The 17,890-nt window shown below is 49.6% G+C and overlaps 1 non-coding gene across 1 annotated transcript; it reads left to right on the forward strand.

The window, feature by feature from the left end:
- Nucleotides 1-15,536: 15,536 nt before the first annotated feature.
- LOC138294463 (U5 spliceosomal RNA) lies at nt 15,537-15,652 on the forward strand. Its single transcript, XR_011203460.1, has one exon. It is a non-coding gene; the product is annotated as a U5 spliceosomal RNA (small nuclear RNA).
- Nucleotides 15,653-17,890: the final 2,238 nt, after the last annotated feature.

The following is a 17,890-nucleotide window of genomic DNA, read 5'->3' on the forward strand; positions in this document are numbered from 1 at the left end:
ACATTTCTCCCCCTTATGTTTATACAGGAGCGCGATCATTCCTTCCCTTAATGTGTGGGGCATGACTCTCTCCTGTTCCATCTCCTCATACAGCTCCAGAAGGTCTGGTCCCAGTAGGTCCCACAGTGAAGTGTAGAATTCAATTGGTAGACCGTCACAACCTGGTGTCTTTCCTGACTTGAAGGATTTAACTGCAAGGTGCAGCTCCCCCAGAGTGAGGGGTGCGTTCAGGACTTCCCTTGCTGGTGTGGAAACCTTTCTCGGGATACCTGACAAAAACTTTTCTGCCTGATCCCCATCTGACCTCTTCTCTGAGTAGAGGTCCCCATAGACGTCTGTCACAGCCTTCCTAATGTCTTCCTTGGTGTCACACAAAATTCCCTCCCTGTTGCGCAATTGAACCAGAGGGGTGTGCGCGGAGTGGATATTCTTAAAGAAGAAGGAGTTGCATTTCTCCCCCTTTTCCAGGTTCTCCACCTTAGAACGGAAGATGATCCTCCTGGATTCGTCATGAAAGTGCTCGCTCAGCTCTTTCTTGACTGCCTCCAGAGGGTTCATGACGTCCCATCCCCGGAGTTTGAGGTCGTGGAGTTCCTGCAGCTATTGCTGCAGTCTACTGAACTCCTTCCTTCTCCCCCTTGCTGCTTTCCTGCCCACGTTCTTAAAGAAATCCTGAATCCTTCTTTTCCCCCACTCCCACCATTCCCCTATGGACTGGAAGGTGTCTTGCCACTCACTGTAAGTCCTCCTCAGCTCCTTCTGTACATCCTCTCTCCCCAGCAGAGAACTATTCAGCTTCCAGGTGCCTGGACCTGTCAGGAACTTTCCTGTTAGTTCCCCCTGGAACCAGATAGCCCTGTTGTAGGAAGTTGGCTCTGTATGTACTATTTCAAAGTAAGAAATAGCATGCACAGAGTCCAAGGGTTCCCCTTAGAGGTAAGATAGTGGCAAAAAGAGATAATTCTAATGCTCTATTTTGTGGTAGTGTGGTCGAGCAGTAGGCTTATCAGAGGGTAGTGTTAAGCATTTGTTGTACACACACAGGCAATAAATGAGGAACACACACTCAGAGACAATTCCAGGCCAGTAGGTTTTTGTATAAAAACAATATATTTTCTTAGTTTATTTTAAGAAGCACAGGTTCAAGATTTACAAGCAATACTTCAAATGAAAGGTATTTCATGTAGGAACGTTAGGAACTTTGAATTAGCAAAATAGCATATACAGTTTTCACATAAATGACATATAGCTATTTTAAAACTAGACAGTGCAATTTTCAACAGTTCGTGGGGGAGGTAAGTGTTTGTTAGTTTTTGCAGGTAAGTAAACCACCTACAGGGTTCAAGTTTGGGTCCAAGGTAGCCCACCGTTGGGGGTTCAGAGCAACCCCAAAGTTACCACACCAGAAGCTCAGGGCCGGTCAGGTGCAGAGGTCAAAGTGGTGCCCAAAACACATAGGCTTCAATGGAGAAGGGGTTGCCCCGGTTCCAGTCTGCCAGCAGGTAAGTACCCGCGTCTTCGGAGGGCAGACCAGGGGGTTTTCTAGGGCACCGGGGGGGACACAAGTCCACACAAAAAGTACACCCTCAGCAGCACGGGGGCGGCCGGGTGCAGTGTGCAAACAGGCGTCCGGTTCGCAATAGGATTCAATGGGAGACCAAGGGGTCTCTTCAGCGATGCAGGCAAGGGGGGGCTCCTCAGGGTAGCCACCACCTGGGCAAGGGAGAGGGCCACCTGGGTGTCGCTCCTGCACTAGAGGTCGGGTCCTTCAGTTCCTGGGGGCTGCGGGTGCAGAGTCTTTACCAGGCGTCGGGTCTTTGAAGCAGGCAGTCGCTGTCAGGGGGATCCTCGGGATTCCCTCTGCTGGCGTCGCTGTGGGGGCTCAGTGGGGTCAACTTGGGCTACTCACGGTCTCGTAGTCGCCGGGGAGTCCTCCCTGTGGTGTTTGTTCTCCACAAGTCGAGCCGGGGGCGTCGGGTGCAGAGTGCAAAGTCTCACGCTTCCGGCGGGAAACGTGTGTTGTTTCAAAGTTGCTTCTTTGTTGCAAAGTTGCAGTTTTTGGGGAACAGAGGCGCTGTCCTCGGGAGTTCTTGGTCCTTCTAGATGCAAGGCAGTCCTCTGAGGCTTCAGAGGTTGCTGGACCCTGGGAATGCGTCGCTGGAGCAGTGTCTTTAGAAGTGGGGAGACAGGCCAGTAGAGCTGGGGCCAAAGCAGTTGGTGTCTCCGTCTTCTCTGCAGGTTTTCAGTTCAGCAGTCCTCTTCTTCTTAGGTTGCAGGAATCTGAGTTCCTTGGTTCTGGGGAGCCCCTAAATACTGAATTTAGGGGTGTGTTTAGGTCTGGGGGGTTAGTAGCCAATGGCTACTAGCCCTGAGGGTTGCTACACCCTCTTTGTGCCTCCTCCCTGAGGGGAGGCGGCACATCCCTAATCCTACTGGGGGAATCCTCCATCTGCAAGATGGAGGATTTCTAAAAGTTAGAGTCACCTCAGCTCAGGACACCTTAGGGGCTGTCCTGACTGGCCAGTGACTCCTCCTTGTTTTTCTCATTATCTCCTCCGGCCTTGCCGCCAAACGTGCGGCCGTGGCCAGAGGGGGCGGGCAACTCCACTAGCTGAAGTGTCCTGGGGTGCTGTAACAAAGGGGGTGAGCCTTTGAGGCTCACCGCCAGGTGTTACAGTTCCTGCAGGGGGAGGTGAGAAGCACCTCCACCCAGTACAGGCTTTGTTACTAGCCACAGAGTGACAAAGGCACTCTCCCCATGTGGCCAGCAACATGTCTGGTGTGTGGCAGGCTGCTAAAACTAGTCAGCCTACACGGATAGTCGATAAGGTTTCAGGGGGCACCTCTAAGGTGCCCTCTGGGGTGTATGTTACAATAAAATGTACACTGGCATCAGTGTGCATTTATTGTGCTGAGAAGTTTGATACCAAACTTCACAGTTTTCAGTGTAGCCATTATGGTGCTGTGGAGTTCGTGCATGACAGCCTCTCAGACCATATACTCTTATGGCTACCCTGCACTTACAATGTCTAAGGTGTGGCTTAGATACTGTAGGGGCATAGTGCTCATGCACTTATGCCCTCTCCTATGGTATAGTGCACCCTGCCTTAGGGCTGTAAGGCCTGCTAGAGGGGTGACTTATCTATACCTGTAGGCAGTGTGAGGTTGGCATGGCACCCTGAGGGGAGTGCCATGTCGACTTAGTCTTTTTATCCCCACCAGCACACACAAGCTGGCAAGCAGTGTGTCTGTGCTGAGTGAGGGGTCCCCAGGGTGGCATAAGACATGCTGCAGCCCTTAGAGACCTTCCCTGGCATCAGGGCCCTTGGTACCAGAGGTACCAGTTACAAGGGACTTACCTGGATGCCAGGGTGTGCCGATTTTGGAAACAAAAGTACAGGTTAGGGAAAGATTAGCAGGCCTCAGCACACTTTCAAATCATAACTTAGCATCAGCAAAGGCAAAAAGTCAGGGGGTAACCATGCCAAGGAGGCATTTCCTTACACAACCCCCCGCCCCAAACGAAAGAGGATGAGACTAACCTTTCCCAAGAGAGTCTTCATTTTCTAAGTGGTAGAACCTGGAAGGGCCATCTGCATTGGCATGGGCAGTCCCAGATCTGTGTTCCACTATAAAGTCCATTCCCTGTAGGGGGATGGACCACCTCAACAGTTTTGGATTTTCACCTTTCATTTGCATCAGCCATCTGAGAGGTCTGTGGTCGGTTTGAACTACAAAGTGATTACCAAAGAGGTATGGTCTCAGCTTTTTCAGGGACCAAACCACAGCAAAGGCCTCCCTCTCAATGGCACTCCAACGCTGCTCCCTGGGGAGTAACCTACTGCTAATGAAAGCAACAGGCTGGTCAAGGCCATCCTCATTTGTTTGGGACAAAACTGCCCCTATCCCATGTTCAGAGGCATCAGTCTGCACAATGAACTGCTTGGAGTAATCTGGAGCTTTGAGAACTGGTGCTGTGCACATTGCTTGTTTCAGGGTGTCAAAGGCCTGTTGGCATTCTACAGTCCAGTTTACCTTCTTGGGCATTTTCTTAGAGGTACGTTCTGTGAGGGCTGTCACTATAGATCCATATCCCTTCACCAACCTCCTGTAGTACCCAGTCAAGCCAAGGAATGCCCTGACTTGAGTCTGGGTTTTTGGAGCTGCCCAGTCCAGAATAGTCTGGATTGTGGGCTGGAGTGGCTGAACTTGGCCTCCATCTACAAGGTGTCCCAAGTAAAGCACAGTTCCCTGCCCTATCTGGCATTTGGATGCCTTGATAGAGAGGCCTGCTGCTTGCAGAGCCTTCAAAACCTTCTTCAGGTGGACCAGGTGATCCTGCCAGCTGGAGCTAAAGACAGCAATATCGTCAAGATAAGCTGCACTAAAGGACTCCAAACCAGCAAGGACTTTATTCACCAACCTTTGGAAGGTGGCAGGGGCATTCTTTAAACCAAAGGGCATAACAGTAAACTGATAATGCCCATCAGGTGTGGAGAATGCTGTCTTTCCTTTTGCTCCTGGTGCCATTGTGATTTGCCAGTACCCTGCTGTCAAGTCAAAGGTACTTAAGTATTTGGCAGCACCTAGTTTGTCTATCAATTCGTCTGCCCTTGGAATGGGATGGGCATCTGTCTTGGTGACAGAATTAAGTCCTCTGTAGTCCACACAAAACCTCCTCTCTCTCTTTCCATCTTTGGTGTGAGGTTTGGGGACTAAGACCACTGGGCTAGCCCAGGGGCTGTCAGAGTGCTCAATGACTGCCAGTTCCAGCAACTTGTGGACTTCCACTTTGATGCTTTCCTTAACTTGGTCAGACTGTCTGAAACTTTTGTTTTTGACAGGCATGCTGTCTCCTGTGTCCACATCATTGGTACACAGGTGTGTCTGACCAGGGGTTAGGGAAAAGAGCTCAGCAAACTGTTGCAGGACCTTCCTACAGTCAGATTGCTGTTGGCCAGAGAGGGTGTCTGAATAGATCACTCCATCTACTGCACCATCTTTAGGGTCTGTGGAGAGGAGATCAGAGAGAGGTTCACTCTCAGCTTCCTGGTCCTCATCTGTTACCATCAGCAGATTCACATCTGCCCTGTCATGGAAGAGTTTGAGGCGGTTCATATGGATCACCCTTTTGGGGGTCCTGCTAGTGCCTAGGTCTACCAGGTAGGTGACCTGACTCTTCTTTTCTAGCACTGGGTAAGGGCCACTCCATCTGCCCTGAAGTGCCATGGGAGCCACAGGCTCCAGAACCCAGACTTTCTGCCCTGGCTGAAATTCAACCATAGCAGCCTTTTGGTCATACCAAAACTTCTGGAGCTGTTGGCTGGCCTCAAGGTTTTTACTTGACTTTTCCATATACTCTGCCATCCTTGAACGTAGGCCTAGTACATAGTCCACTATAGCTTGCTTAGGCTCATGAAGAGGTCTCTCCCAGCCTTCTTTCACAAGAGCTAGTGGTCCCCTCACAGGATGGCCAAACAGAAGTTCAAAGGGGCAAACCCTACTCCCTTCTGAGGCACCTCTCTGTAGGCGAAAAGCAGACATGGCAAAAGGACATCCCATCTCCTTTTGAGTTTTTCAGGGAACCCCATGATCATGCCTTTCAATGTCTTGTTAAACCTTTCAACAAGACCATTGGTTTGTGGATGGTATGGTGTGGTGAATTTGTAAGTCACCCCACACTCATTCCACATGTGTTTCAGGTATGCTGACATAAAGTTGGTACCTCTGTCAGACACCACCTCCTTAGGAAATCCCACTCTGGTAAAAATACCAATGAGTGCTTTGGCTACTGCAGGGGCAGTAGTCGACCTAAGGGGAATTGCTTCAGGGTATCTAGTAGCATGATCCACTACTACTAGTATGTATTAGTTCCCTGAGGCTGTGGGAGGTTCAAGTGGACCCACTATGTCCACACCCACTCTTTCAAAGGGGACCCCCACCACTGGAAGTGGAATGAGGGGGGCCTTTGGGTGCCCACCTGTCTTACCACTGGCTTGACAGGTGGCACAGGAGACACAAAACTCCTTGACCTTCTGGGACATGTTGGGCCAATAGAAGTGGTTGACTAATCTCTCCCACGTCTTGGTCTGTCCCAAATGCCCAGCAAGAGGAATGTCATGAGCTAAGGTCAGAATGAACTTCCTAAACTCCTGAGGCACTACCACTCTCCTAGTGGCATCAGGTTTGGGATCTCTTGCCTCAGTGTAAAGGAGTCCATCTTCCCAATAGACTCTATGGTGGTCATTCCAAGTTTGGCGGGCGGCGCTTGCAGCCCGCCAAACTTACGCTGCCACTTGGCCGCTCCGCGGTCAAAAGGCCTCGGAGGCCATTCAGACTTTCCCGCTGGGCCGGCGGGCGCCCGCCAAGGGAGCGCCCGCCGGCCCAGCGGGAAAGGCCCTGCAACACAGAAGCTGTCTCCGAATGGAGCCGGCGGTGTTGCAGGGGTGCGACGGGTGCAGTTGCATCCGTCGCGATTTTTACTGTCTGCTATGCAGACAGTGAAAATCATGCTGGGGCCCTGTTAGGGGGCCCCTGCACTGCCCATGCCAGTGGCATGGGCAGTGCAGGGGCCCCCAGGGGCCCCACGACACCCGTTCCCGTCATCCTGTTCCTGGCGGTAAAAACCGCCAGAAACAGGCTGGTGGGAAGGGGGTCGGAATCCCCATGGCATGGAGGATTCTCCCAGCCGGGGGAAATCCGGCGGGAAACCGCCGGACCCGGCTGGGCGACCGCGCGCTGTACAGCCGCTGTCGGAATGCCAAATGAAGCACCGCCAGCCTGTTGGCGGTGCTTCCGTCGACATCCACCCTGGCGGTCTATGACCGCCAGGGTTGGAATGAGGGCCTATATGTTCCTGTTATTTTTCCATTGGACTCTTCAGCAGCTTGCTGCCTAAGGCATTCAAGAGAGGGACAGGTTTCTTGCCCCTTACACAACTGTTCCCTTGAGGGTCCCCCTGGGCCTAGGAGCTCAACCTGATAAGGTTCTAACTCCAGAGGCTCAGTTCCCTCAGAGGGCAGAACTTCTTCCTGGGAAGAGAGGTTCTCTTTTTCTTTCCTTTTCTCTTGGTGGGTTGGGCCCTTTTTCCAGGCTCCAACACCACTTTTTCACCCTGAGCCTTGCACTGTGCCCTTGTCTTGACACACACCAGTTCAGGGATACCCAGCATGGCTGCATGGGTTTTCAGTTCTACCTCAGCCCATGCTGAGGACTCCAGGTCATTTCCAAGCAAACAGTCTACAGGGATATTTGAGGAGACCACCACCTGTTTCAGGCCATTGACCCCTCCCCATTCTAAAGTTACCATAGCCATGGGATGTACTTTAGTCTGATTGTCAGCGTTGGTGACTGGATAAGTTTGTCCAGCCAGGTATTGACCAGGGGAAACCAGTTTCTCTGTCACCATGGTGACACTGGCACCTGTATCCCTCAGGCCTTCTACACTTTGCCCAATAATTAAGAGTTGTTGCCTGTATTTTTGCATATTAGGGGGCCAGGCAGCCAGTGTGGCTAAATCCACCCCACCCTCAGAGACTAATGTAGCTTCAGTGTGGACCCTGATTTGCTCTGGGCACACTGTTGATCCCACTTGGAGACTGGCCATTCCAGTGTTAGCTGGAGTAGAGTTAGAAGTGGAACCTTTCTTGGGACAGGCCTTGTCTCCAGTTTGGTGTCCTGGCTGATTACAGCTACGAAACCAGGCCTTTTTGGGATCAAAGTTTTTACCCTTGTACCCAAAATTGGATTGTGAAGAGGCTCTGGGCCCACCCTCCTGAGCAGGTTTTTGGGGCCTAAGACTCTTTACTACTTTTCCCTTTGGATGTCTCAACACTCTTCCCCTGGGGAGTCTTTGTGACCCCTTTCTTTTGGTCACCCCCTGTGGAAGTCTTGGTCACCCTAGTCTTGACCCAATGGTCCGCCTTCTTTCCCAATTCTTGGGGAGAAATTGGTCCTAGGTCTACCAGATGCTGGTGCAGTTTATCACTGAAACAATTACTTAACAGATGTTCTTTCACAAATAAATTGCACAGCCCATCATAATCATTTACACCACTGCCTTGAATCCAACCATCCAGTGTTTTCACTGAGTAGTCAACAAAATCAACCCAGGTCGGGCTCGAGGATTTTTGAGCCCCCCTGAACCTAATTCTATACTCCTCAGTGGAGAATCCAAAGCCCTCAATCAGGGTAGCCATCATGAGGTCATAGGATTCTGCATCTTTTCCAGAGAGTGTGAGGAGTATATCCCTACACTTTCCAGTGAACATTTCCCAAAGGAGAGCACCCCAGTGAGATCTGTTTACTTTTCTGGTTGCACAAGCCCTCTCAAAAGCTGTGAACCATTTGGTGATGTCATCACCATATTCATATTTAGTTACAATCCCTTTAGGGATTTTCAACATGTCGACATGTCGGGAGAATCTCTGACCCTATTTATGTTGCTGCCACCATGGATGGGACCAAAACCCATCTCTTGTCTTTCCCTTTCTATGGCTATGAACTGTCTCTCTAAAGCCAATCTTTTGACCATCCTGGCTAACAGTAGGTCATCTTCACTGAGGCTGTCCTCAGTGATTCCAGAGTTGCTGGACTCTCCTGTGAGAGAACCAGTATCTCTGGCTATCACATTTGGAACCAGGGCTTGAGGAGCCCTGGTCTCCCTAATTAGGACTGGAGGTGGGACTTCCTCCACATCACTAGTTTCCTCCTCTGTAAGGTCATCCTCAGAGGGGTTGTTCTTGGCAAACTCTGCCAACAGCTCCTGGAGCTGTAATTTGGTAGGGTTTGAACCAGTTCTAATCTTTTTTATTTTGCAGAGAGACCTTAACTCTTTCATCCTAAGATTCAGGTAAGGGGTGATGTCGAGTTCCATCACATTCTCATCTGCATTAGACATTATGGCCCTCATTCCAACCCTGGCGGCCTCTGACCGCCAGGGCGGAGGGCAGCGGAAGCACCGCCAACAGGCTGGCGGTGCTTCCTGGGCTATTCTGACCGCGGCGGTAAAGCCGCGGTCAGAAAAGGGGAACCGGCGGTTTCCCGCCGGTTTTCCCCTGGCCCAGGGAATCCTCCATGGCGGCGCATGGGGATTCCGACCCCCTTCCCGCCAGCCTGTTTCTGGCGGTTTTCACCGCCAGAACCAGGCTGGCGGGAACGGGTGTCGTGGGCCCCTGGGGCCCCCTGCACTGCCCATGCCACTGGCATGGGCAGTGCTGGGGCCCCCTAACAGGCAGTCCTGCCGGCCCAGCGGGAAAGTTGGAATGGCCGCCGCGGTCTTTTGACCGCGGGGCGGTCATTCGGCGGTGACCGCATGGCGGGCGGCGACCGCCGCCCGCCGCGGTCAGAATGACCGCCTATGTTTCTAAAAGTTGGAATACTTTTTAAGAATCTAAAACTATCTCTAGAACTTAATTCAAACTTTTACAAAACTTTTAAACTCTAAAAGAAATGCTAGCAGGGACTAACACAAGGCCCTAGCAGGACTTTTAAAAATTTAGAAAAATAGCTAAAATTTCAAAAATCAGTTTCTAATGACAATTTTTGGAATTTAGTCGTGTGATCAGGTATTGGCTGAGTAGTCCAGCAAATGCAAAGTCTTGTACCCCACCGCTGATCCACCAATGTAGGAAGTTGGCTTTGTATGTACTATTTCAAAGTAAGAAATACCATGCACAGAGTCCAAGGGTTCCCCTTAGAGGTAAGATAGTGGCAAAAAGAGATAATTCTAATGCTCTATTTTGTGGTAGTGTGGTCGAGCAGGAGGCTTATCAGAGGGTAGTGTTAAGCATTTGTTGTACACACACAGGCAATAAATGAGAAACACACACTCAGAGACAATTCCAGGCCAATAGGTTTTTGTATAAAAAAAAAATATTTGCTTAGTTTATTTTAAGAACCACAGGTTCAAGATTTACAAGCAATACTTCAAATGAAAGGTATTTCATGTAGGAACTTTAGGAACTTTGAATTAGCAAAATAGCATATACAGTTTTACATAAATGACATATAGCTATTTTAAAACTAGACAGTGCAATTTTCAACAGTTCCTGGGGGAGGTAAGTGCTTTTTAGTTTTTGCAGGTAAGTAAACCACCTACGGGGTTCAAGTTTGGGTCCAAGGTAGCCCACCGTTGGGGGTTCAGAGCAACACCAAAGTTACCACACCAGCAGCTCAGGGCCGGTCAGGTGCAGAGGTCAAAATGGTGCCCAAAACACATAGGCTTCAATGGAGAAGGGGTGCCCCGGTTCCAGTCTGCCAGCAGGTAAGTACCCACGTCTTCGGAGGGCAGACCAGGGGGGTTTTGTAGGGCACCGGGGGGGACACAAGTCCACACAAAAAGTACACCCTCAGCAGCACGGGGGCGGCCGGGTGCAGTGTGCAAACAGGCGTCCGGTTCGCAATAGGATTCAATGGGAGGCCAAGGGGTCTCTTCAGCGATGCAGGTAGGCAAGGGGGGGGCTCCTCGGGTTGCCACCACCTGGGCAAGGGAGAGGGCCACCTGGGGGTCGCTCGTGCACTGGAGGTCGGATCCTTCAGGTCCTGGGGGCTGCAGGTGCAGAGTCTTTACCAGGCGTCGGGTCTTTGAAGCAGGCAGTCGCAGTCAGGGGGAGCCTCGGGATTCCATCTGCAGGCGTCGCTGTGGGGGCTCAGGGGGGTCAACTCGGGCTACTCACGGTCTCGTAGTCGCCGGGGAGTCCTCGCTGTGGTGTTTGTTCTCCACAAGTCGAGCCGGGGGCGTCAGGTGCAGAGTGCAAAGTCTCACGCTTCCGGCGGGAAACGTGTGTTGTTTCAAAGTTGCTTCTTTGTTGCAAAGTTGCAGTTTTTGTGGAACGGAGCCGCTGTCCTCTGGAGTTCTTGGTCCTTCTAGATGCAGGGTAGTCCTCTGAAGCTTCAGAGGTTGCTGGACCCTGGGAATGGGTCGCTGGAGCAGTGTCTTTGGAAGTGGGGAGACAGGCCGGTAGAGCTGGGGCCAAAGCAGTTGGTGTCTCCGTCTTCTCTGCAGGTTTTCAGTTCAGCAGTCCTTTTCTTCTTAGGTTGCAGGAATCTGAGTTCCTTGGTTATGGGGAGCCCCTAAATACTGAATTTAGGGGTGTGTTTAGGTCTGGGGGGTAAGTAGCCAATGGCTACTAGCCCTGAGGGTGGCTACACCCTCTTTGTGCCTCCTCCCTGAGGGGTTGGGGGCACATCCCTAATCCTATTGGGGGAATCCTCCATCTGCAAGATGGAGGATTTCTAAAAGTTAGACTCACCTCAGCTCAGGACACCTTAGGGGCTGTCCTGACTGGCCAGTGACTCCTCCTTGTTTTTCTCATTATCTCCTCCGGCCTTGCCGCCAAAAGTGGGGCCGTGGCCAGAGGGGGCGGGCAACTCCACTAGCTGGAGTGTCCTGGGGTGCTGTAACAAAGGGGGTGAGCCTTTGAGGCTCACCACAAGGTGTTACAGTTCCCGCAGGGGGAGGTGAGAAGCACCTCCACCCAGTACAGGCTTTGTTACTAGCCACAGAGTGACAAAGGCACTCTCCCCATGTGGCCAGCAACATGTCTGGTGTGTGGCAGGCTGCTAAAACTAGTCAGCCTACACAGATAGTCGGTTAAGGTTTCAGGGGGCACCTCTAAGGTGCCCTGTGGGGTGTATGTTACAATAAAATGTACACTGGCATCAGTGTGCATTTATTGTGCTGAGAAGTTTGATACCAAACTTCACAGTTTTCAGTGTAGCCATTATGGTGCTGTGGAGTTCGTGCATGACAGCCTCTCAGACCATATACTCTTATGGCTACCCTGCACTTACAATGTCTAAGGTTTTGCTTAGACACTGTAGGGGCATAGTGCTCATGCACTTATGCCCTCACCTATGGTATAGTGCACCCTGCCTTAGGGCTGTAAGGCCTGCTAGAGGGGTGACTTATCTATACCTGTAGGCAGTGTGAGGTTGGCATGGCACCCTGAGGGGAGTGCCATGTCGACTTAGTCTTTTTATCCCCACCAGCACACACAAGCTGGCAAGCAGTGTGTCTGTGCTGAGTGAGGGGTCCCCAGGGTGGCATAAGACATGCTGCAGCCCTTAGAGACCTTTCCTGGCACAGGGCCCTTGGTACCAGAGGTACCAGTTACAAGGGACTTACCTGGATGCCAGGGTGTGCCAATTGTGGAAATAAAAGTACAGGTTAGGGAAAGAACACTGGTGCTGGGGCCTGATTAGCAGGCCTCAGCACACTTTCAAATCATAACTTAGCATCAGCAAAGGCAAAAAGTCAGGGGGTAACCATGCCAAGGAGGCATTTCCTTACACCTGTGAAATGCACTGTCACCATGGAGTGTTGCCTGATCCTCACTGATTTAGAGGTGAAAACGAAGTCTATCCTGGAGCGCTCAGATCCATCAGGGCGGCTCCAGGTGAAGTTCCTGGCGTCCGGACCCATGGATCCAATGACGTCTGTCAGGGAGGCCTCACCCACCATCTCCACCAGGAGTTTCATGGCATCATCCATCCATCCTTCCCCAGCCCTGGTCCCACATCGACCACCACTTTCTAGTATACAGTTGAAATCCCCACACATCATGATTGTTCTGGAGGTGACCAGCTGTGGTCTGAGGCGCTGGAACAGCTCCCGCCTCTCACCTACATCAGAAGGCGCATACACATTGATCTGTCTAACCGGTTCTCCTGCCCATGAGCCGTCAACGACAAGAGCCCTGCCGCCTTCCAGCTCGGTGACCGAGTCCACTGTGAAGCACCTCCCTCTGACTAAGGTAGCGACTCCTACAGACCTACTGCTGTTCCCCCCAGACCGAAAAGAAGGCCCATATGTCCACTGCTGTTCTTGGTGTGTGTATAAAGCTGCAAAAGGGATGGAGCATTCCTAAATCATGTACACATCACATTTGTGGCTGGCAAGAAAGTTCAAGGTGCTAGCACACCTGCCCTTGTCTCTGCTACTTCTCACATTTATGGAAAACAATGAAATAGCTATCTTAATTAGTTTTTAAGAGATTAATTTAGGCTTAAATACTAATTATTAAGTCAGAGTAATTAGCTGTTTTGACAAGGTTACTAGTTCCAAGTATTCCCCTGGGTCAACCCTGCCAGAGAGGGCAGCCTCGTACCGGCCAGGCCAGACATTGTCCCAGCTCCCTAACACGTTTTCCCCAGGGTGCCCCTGGACGCTCCTCCCCCTCCAGAGGCCGTTACTAGGAGCGAGAGGAACAGCACCATGTACACAGACTCTACTCTCCATAAACTTCTGTTCCTAACGATTTAAAATGCCATGCAAGAGTGTTTTGTGCGCAAAGGATTGTGGGTATGCAGATTACAACCAGTGGAGGAACCTGCCCTCTATCGACAAGAAGAAGCCTTGCACCTCCAGCGGTCCGTCCAGACCCAGAGCGCCTCGAGCTCCGTATCCGCAGCTTCATGAGGTTCATCTGTCACGTGTCACTTCATTCAGTGTTACTCAGGATGTGCTTTTGACATACCTTCTTCCAAAAAATGAAACAACTTTTTTTACCTTCTGATATATACATAAATCAATAAATACACACAGAGAATAAGGCCCGTATTTATACTCCGTTTGCGCCGAATTAGCGTCGTTTTTTTCGACGCAAATTCGGCGCAAAACTAACGCCATATTTATACTTTGGCGTTAGACGCGTCTAGCGCCAAAGTATGGGCAAATAGCGTCATTTTTTTGCGTGAACGCCTTCCTTGCGTTAATGAGATGCAAGGAAGGCGTTCCCGTCTAAAAAAATGACGGCGACGCAAATGCGTCGTATTTATACTCCCGGGCAAAAGTCACGCCCGGGAGGTGGCGAGTCAAAAAACCCCGCATTTGCGCCACTATTTAACGCCTGGGTCAGGGTAGGCGTTAAGGGGCCTGTGGGCTCAAAATGAGCCCACAGGTGCCCTCCCCTGCCCCCAGGGACCCCCCCTGCCACCCCTGCCCACCCCAGGAGGACACCCAAGGATGGAGGGACCCACCCCAGGGACATTCAGGTAAGTTCAGGTAAGTATAATTTTTTATATTTTTTCATTTTTTTTGGGTGGCATAGGGGGGCCTTATTTGTGCCCCCCTACATGCCACTATGCCCAATGACCATGCCCAGGGGACATAAGTCCCCTGGGCATGGCCATTGGGCAAGGGGGCATGACTCCTGTCTTTACTAAGACAGGAGTCATTTAAATGGCGTCTGGGCGGCGAAAATAATGGCGCAAATCGGGTTGAGGCGATTTTTTTGCCTCAACCTGACTTGCCCCATTTTAAGACGCCCTAACGCCATTTTCCCCCTACGCCGGCGCTGCCTGGTCTACGTGGTTTTTTTCCACGCACACCAGGCAGCGCTGGTCTGCTAGCGCCGGCTAACGCCATTCCATAAATACGGCGCCCGCATGGCGCTTCAGAATGGCGTTAGACGGCGCTAAATTTTTTGACGCTAAACTGCGTTAGCGCAGTTTAGCGTCAAAAAGTATAAATATGGGCCTAAGTGCGCACTCTATAAATTATTTTACATGAACCTCAAACTAAACTATAGTCTTTCTTTAAGGGTACTATTCTTCTACCTATTGGTTTTATCAATAGAACTTAAGAATATTATGGCAATTTCAAAACAAAACAAAAAAATGTGCAACACTGTCTTGATAGACCCACTTAGCTACACTTGATTTTCAAACTAAAATAGGAATTACTGTTTTGCCCATAAAAATGGAATAGGTTGCAATGATTTCTGGGTATTTTGTTGTTGCAATTTTTAGTCCCAGCGGGCGAGCTCTCGATGGGCTTTTAACCACGCCCACCGCACGCCCATCACTATCACTGGTTCGTGGGCTTGCCTTTCAAAAAATCCCTCGTTGTCATTGGTCAATGATTTATGTGCCTCCTTGGGGCGGTTTTGTTACGGCCTCGGACACCGACCCTGGTACGTGGGTAATTGCACTTTTGCCGATAGGGTTGACTGCGAGAGAATTAGCTCGCTTATGTAAACTGTTTTACTTTTCATTTTCAATTTATCTGGCACAGTTAGGAATGTACAACTAATCGCTCCAACATATTTCTCTTTGCCAATGCTTGTTTAGTTACAGCAGCTGATTGAGCCTTATAGGCTTCAGGTACAAAACACACCGGCTCGTTCATTTGCTCAGAAAGAGCCGCAAGCAGCAGTGAGCAAGCTTTGACCTTGGCATATACAAATCCTCTCCTTGGTCCTCACAAAAGCCCGCGTGGGGCTCCATTCAACAGGTGCAGAGTTAAAAGAGCCGACATTACACTTGAACAGGGAAACTATTAGGGGGGGGGGGGGGTGCAGCCTTTCCTGTCACGTGACCTATGACAAAATTTACATACCCATAATTCCTGTCACTTATGAGTTCGCCTGTTATTTTTTTTTTTGTGGCAACGTTTTATCAATATATCAGCTTAACAGTTGTTATAAATTGGTTGTGTTTCAAAGGGTTTTCTAAGATGAAATTCGTAAATGAAATCGCCCTAACAGTCTGTAGAAGGGTGTTTAGTGGCGGCACAGACAGGCGCCCTGAAGCGCATACTCTGGTTTCTCTTCAAATCGAATAAATCTTTCGCCTTTTACTAAAGATTTCCGTGGAGAGGAACATTTAAGAGTTTCACTCAATTTTTGAAAGCCTTGCTAAACGCAAGGTTACCCGTGATAAGGAAAAGAAAGCGAATTAGTTAGTTTGTGGTTTTTACAATGTTAGGATTTGAGGGGGATGGTCTTCAGATTAGGTATAAGAATGCTGGCTGTAGGACTAAAAGTGGAGAGAAGATTGGGTCTTTGGTGGGGGTACTGTTTTAGTGAGGGAGGGGCAGGTGCTGCTTGAGGGGGTAGTGGGTCTGGGGGGTATTGTTTTAGGGAGTGGGCGGAGGAGGGTGTGGGGTGGTTTTCAGGTTAAATAGGAAAGGTTTTTAGGCTTGGGGGAACTGCTTTTGGGGGGTTAGGTTTTAAGGCATGGGGTCGTTTTAGATTAGGATTAGAGCGACGGATTGGGTCTGGGGGTACTGTTTTAGGTAGGGTTGGGGTTAGGTTTTAGGGTGCGGGTGGTTATTGGGTTTGGGGGGGATTGGGCCTTTGGGGGGAAATCTTTACCACACATTTGCCTTTAAAACACATGCTTTTACAACATAATTCATTGTAAAGGCACGCATGTTCAGGTATATGCGTGGTAATGACATTCTTGTAACGCACTCGTAGTAACGGTGTGCTTTGCAATGGAATATGTGGTTCTGACATACAACCGCCGATCACTATCACTCGTTCATGGGCTTGCCTTTTGGAAATCCTTTGTTATCATTGGTAAATGCTCTACGTTTGGCCCTCCTTGGGACGGTTTTGTTACCGCCTTAGACACCGGCCGTTACATGGATAATGCATGTTTGCTGGTACGTTTGATTGCAAGCGAACTTTCTTTCCCTTTTGTGTCTCTCCTTCACGCTCATGGCAGCTGTGGCGCTTTGAATCAGCTAGCTTCTGTCAACTGTTTTATTATTCATTTTCAATTTATGTGGCAAGAAAAGTCAATTTCGGAATTTACAAAGCTAATAGCTCTAACTCGAGCAAACGCGAAACCCATTGCATTGAAAATGCCTGTTATATAGGAGAAACTCGACCCGAAGGTATTGGATCGCCTTATATGAGCACCGATTATGTTACACAAGACAAATTCATTTTTAGTAAGCACAAGGAGATGGTGGGCCGGATGTATCATCCATTTTTGCATTCGCAAACGGTGCGAATGGCTGTTTGCGAATGCAAAAATGCCTTTCAGTATTTATGAAAGGCATTCCCAGCGCAAATTTAAGGAATCGCTAAAATAGCGATTCCTTAAATTTGCGAGCCCGTTTAGAGAATCGCAAATTGCGATTCTCTAAATAAGAAATCGCAAATAAGGAATCCTTATTTGCGATTTCTAAGCCACATGTAACAAGTAATTCCTTAATGCAAATTTGGCATTAAGGAATCGCTATTACCACTGAGTTGAACTTGTTGGTAACCATGTGCAAATTTAAAAAATGCATTAAAAAAGCATTTTTAATATTGAAGTATAACGCACACATGCCCCTTTGGCATGTGTGCGCCTTACATGTCCTTAAAAAAATTCTTGGGGTGCAGCAGCACCCTGGGGTTTGCATTTCCCAAATTTGCGAATTCCAGTTAGGAATTTGCAAATTGAGAAATGCACAAAAATCACAAATATGGGCTTACAGGCCCATAGGTGCGAATGGGGCCGGTATCGCAATTTGGGATTCGGTAATAGCATTTGCCATTTTTAAGAAATCGCTATTACCGAATCGCAAATATGATACATAGCATTTTGCGAATCAGAAATAGCGATTTCTTTAAAATCGCTATTACCGAATCGCAAAAGGCTTTTTTGATACATCTGGCCCAAAATGTTGAGCCGATGCCGAGACTCCAACCTGGTTCCCATGCTCCAGAGTTGGCAGCTCAGACCGTTATGCTACATCCTCTCCCTGGGTATGCAAATTATCTAACAAAGCTGGTTGTTGTCAGGCAGCCTGCCCTCTAGTAACAACAAATGGTACTGCTCCTTCTGCATGGTGGATGCTTTCAAAACCACCCAGTTTCCCACCCACACACGCACGCACACGTGAACAGCCAAACAAAGCAAACAACAGCAAACCCAATGTTCAGATTGTTAGATGTCATAGTGCCAGGTAATACTTTGGTGTTTTTGTGCACTGGCTAAACCTGTCAACGTCTCCACAAGGCAAACTGAGCTCCAGTGAGACATTGGAACGTTACAACTGTTTTTTGGGAAAGTTAGCAGTCAAATTAATAAGCATTGGCAAGGCCAGTAGATTTCGCCTATGTGAATTATTGGCTTTGTCAATGTGTTTAACCATGTTGCTCAGCTGCGA

Source organism: Pleurodeles waltl, chromosome 4_2 (genome assembly GCF_031143425.1).
Source record: "Pleurodeles waltl isolate 20211129_DDA chromosome 4_2, aPleWal1.hap1.20221129, whole genome shotgun sequence".
Classification (NCBI taxonomy): domain Eukaryota; kingdom Metazoa; phylum Chordata; class Amphibia; order Caudata; family Salamandridae; genus Pleurodeles; species Pleurodeles waltl.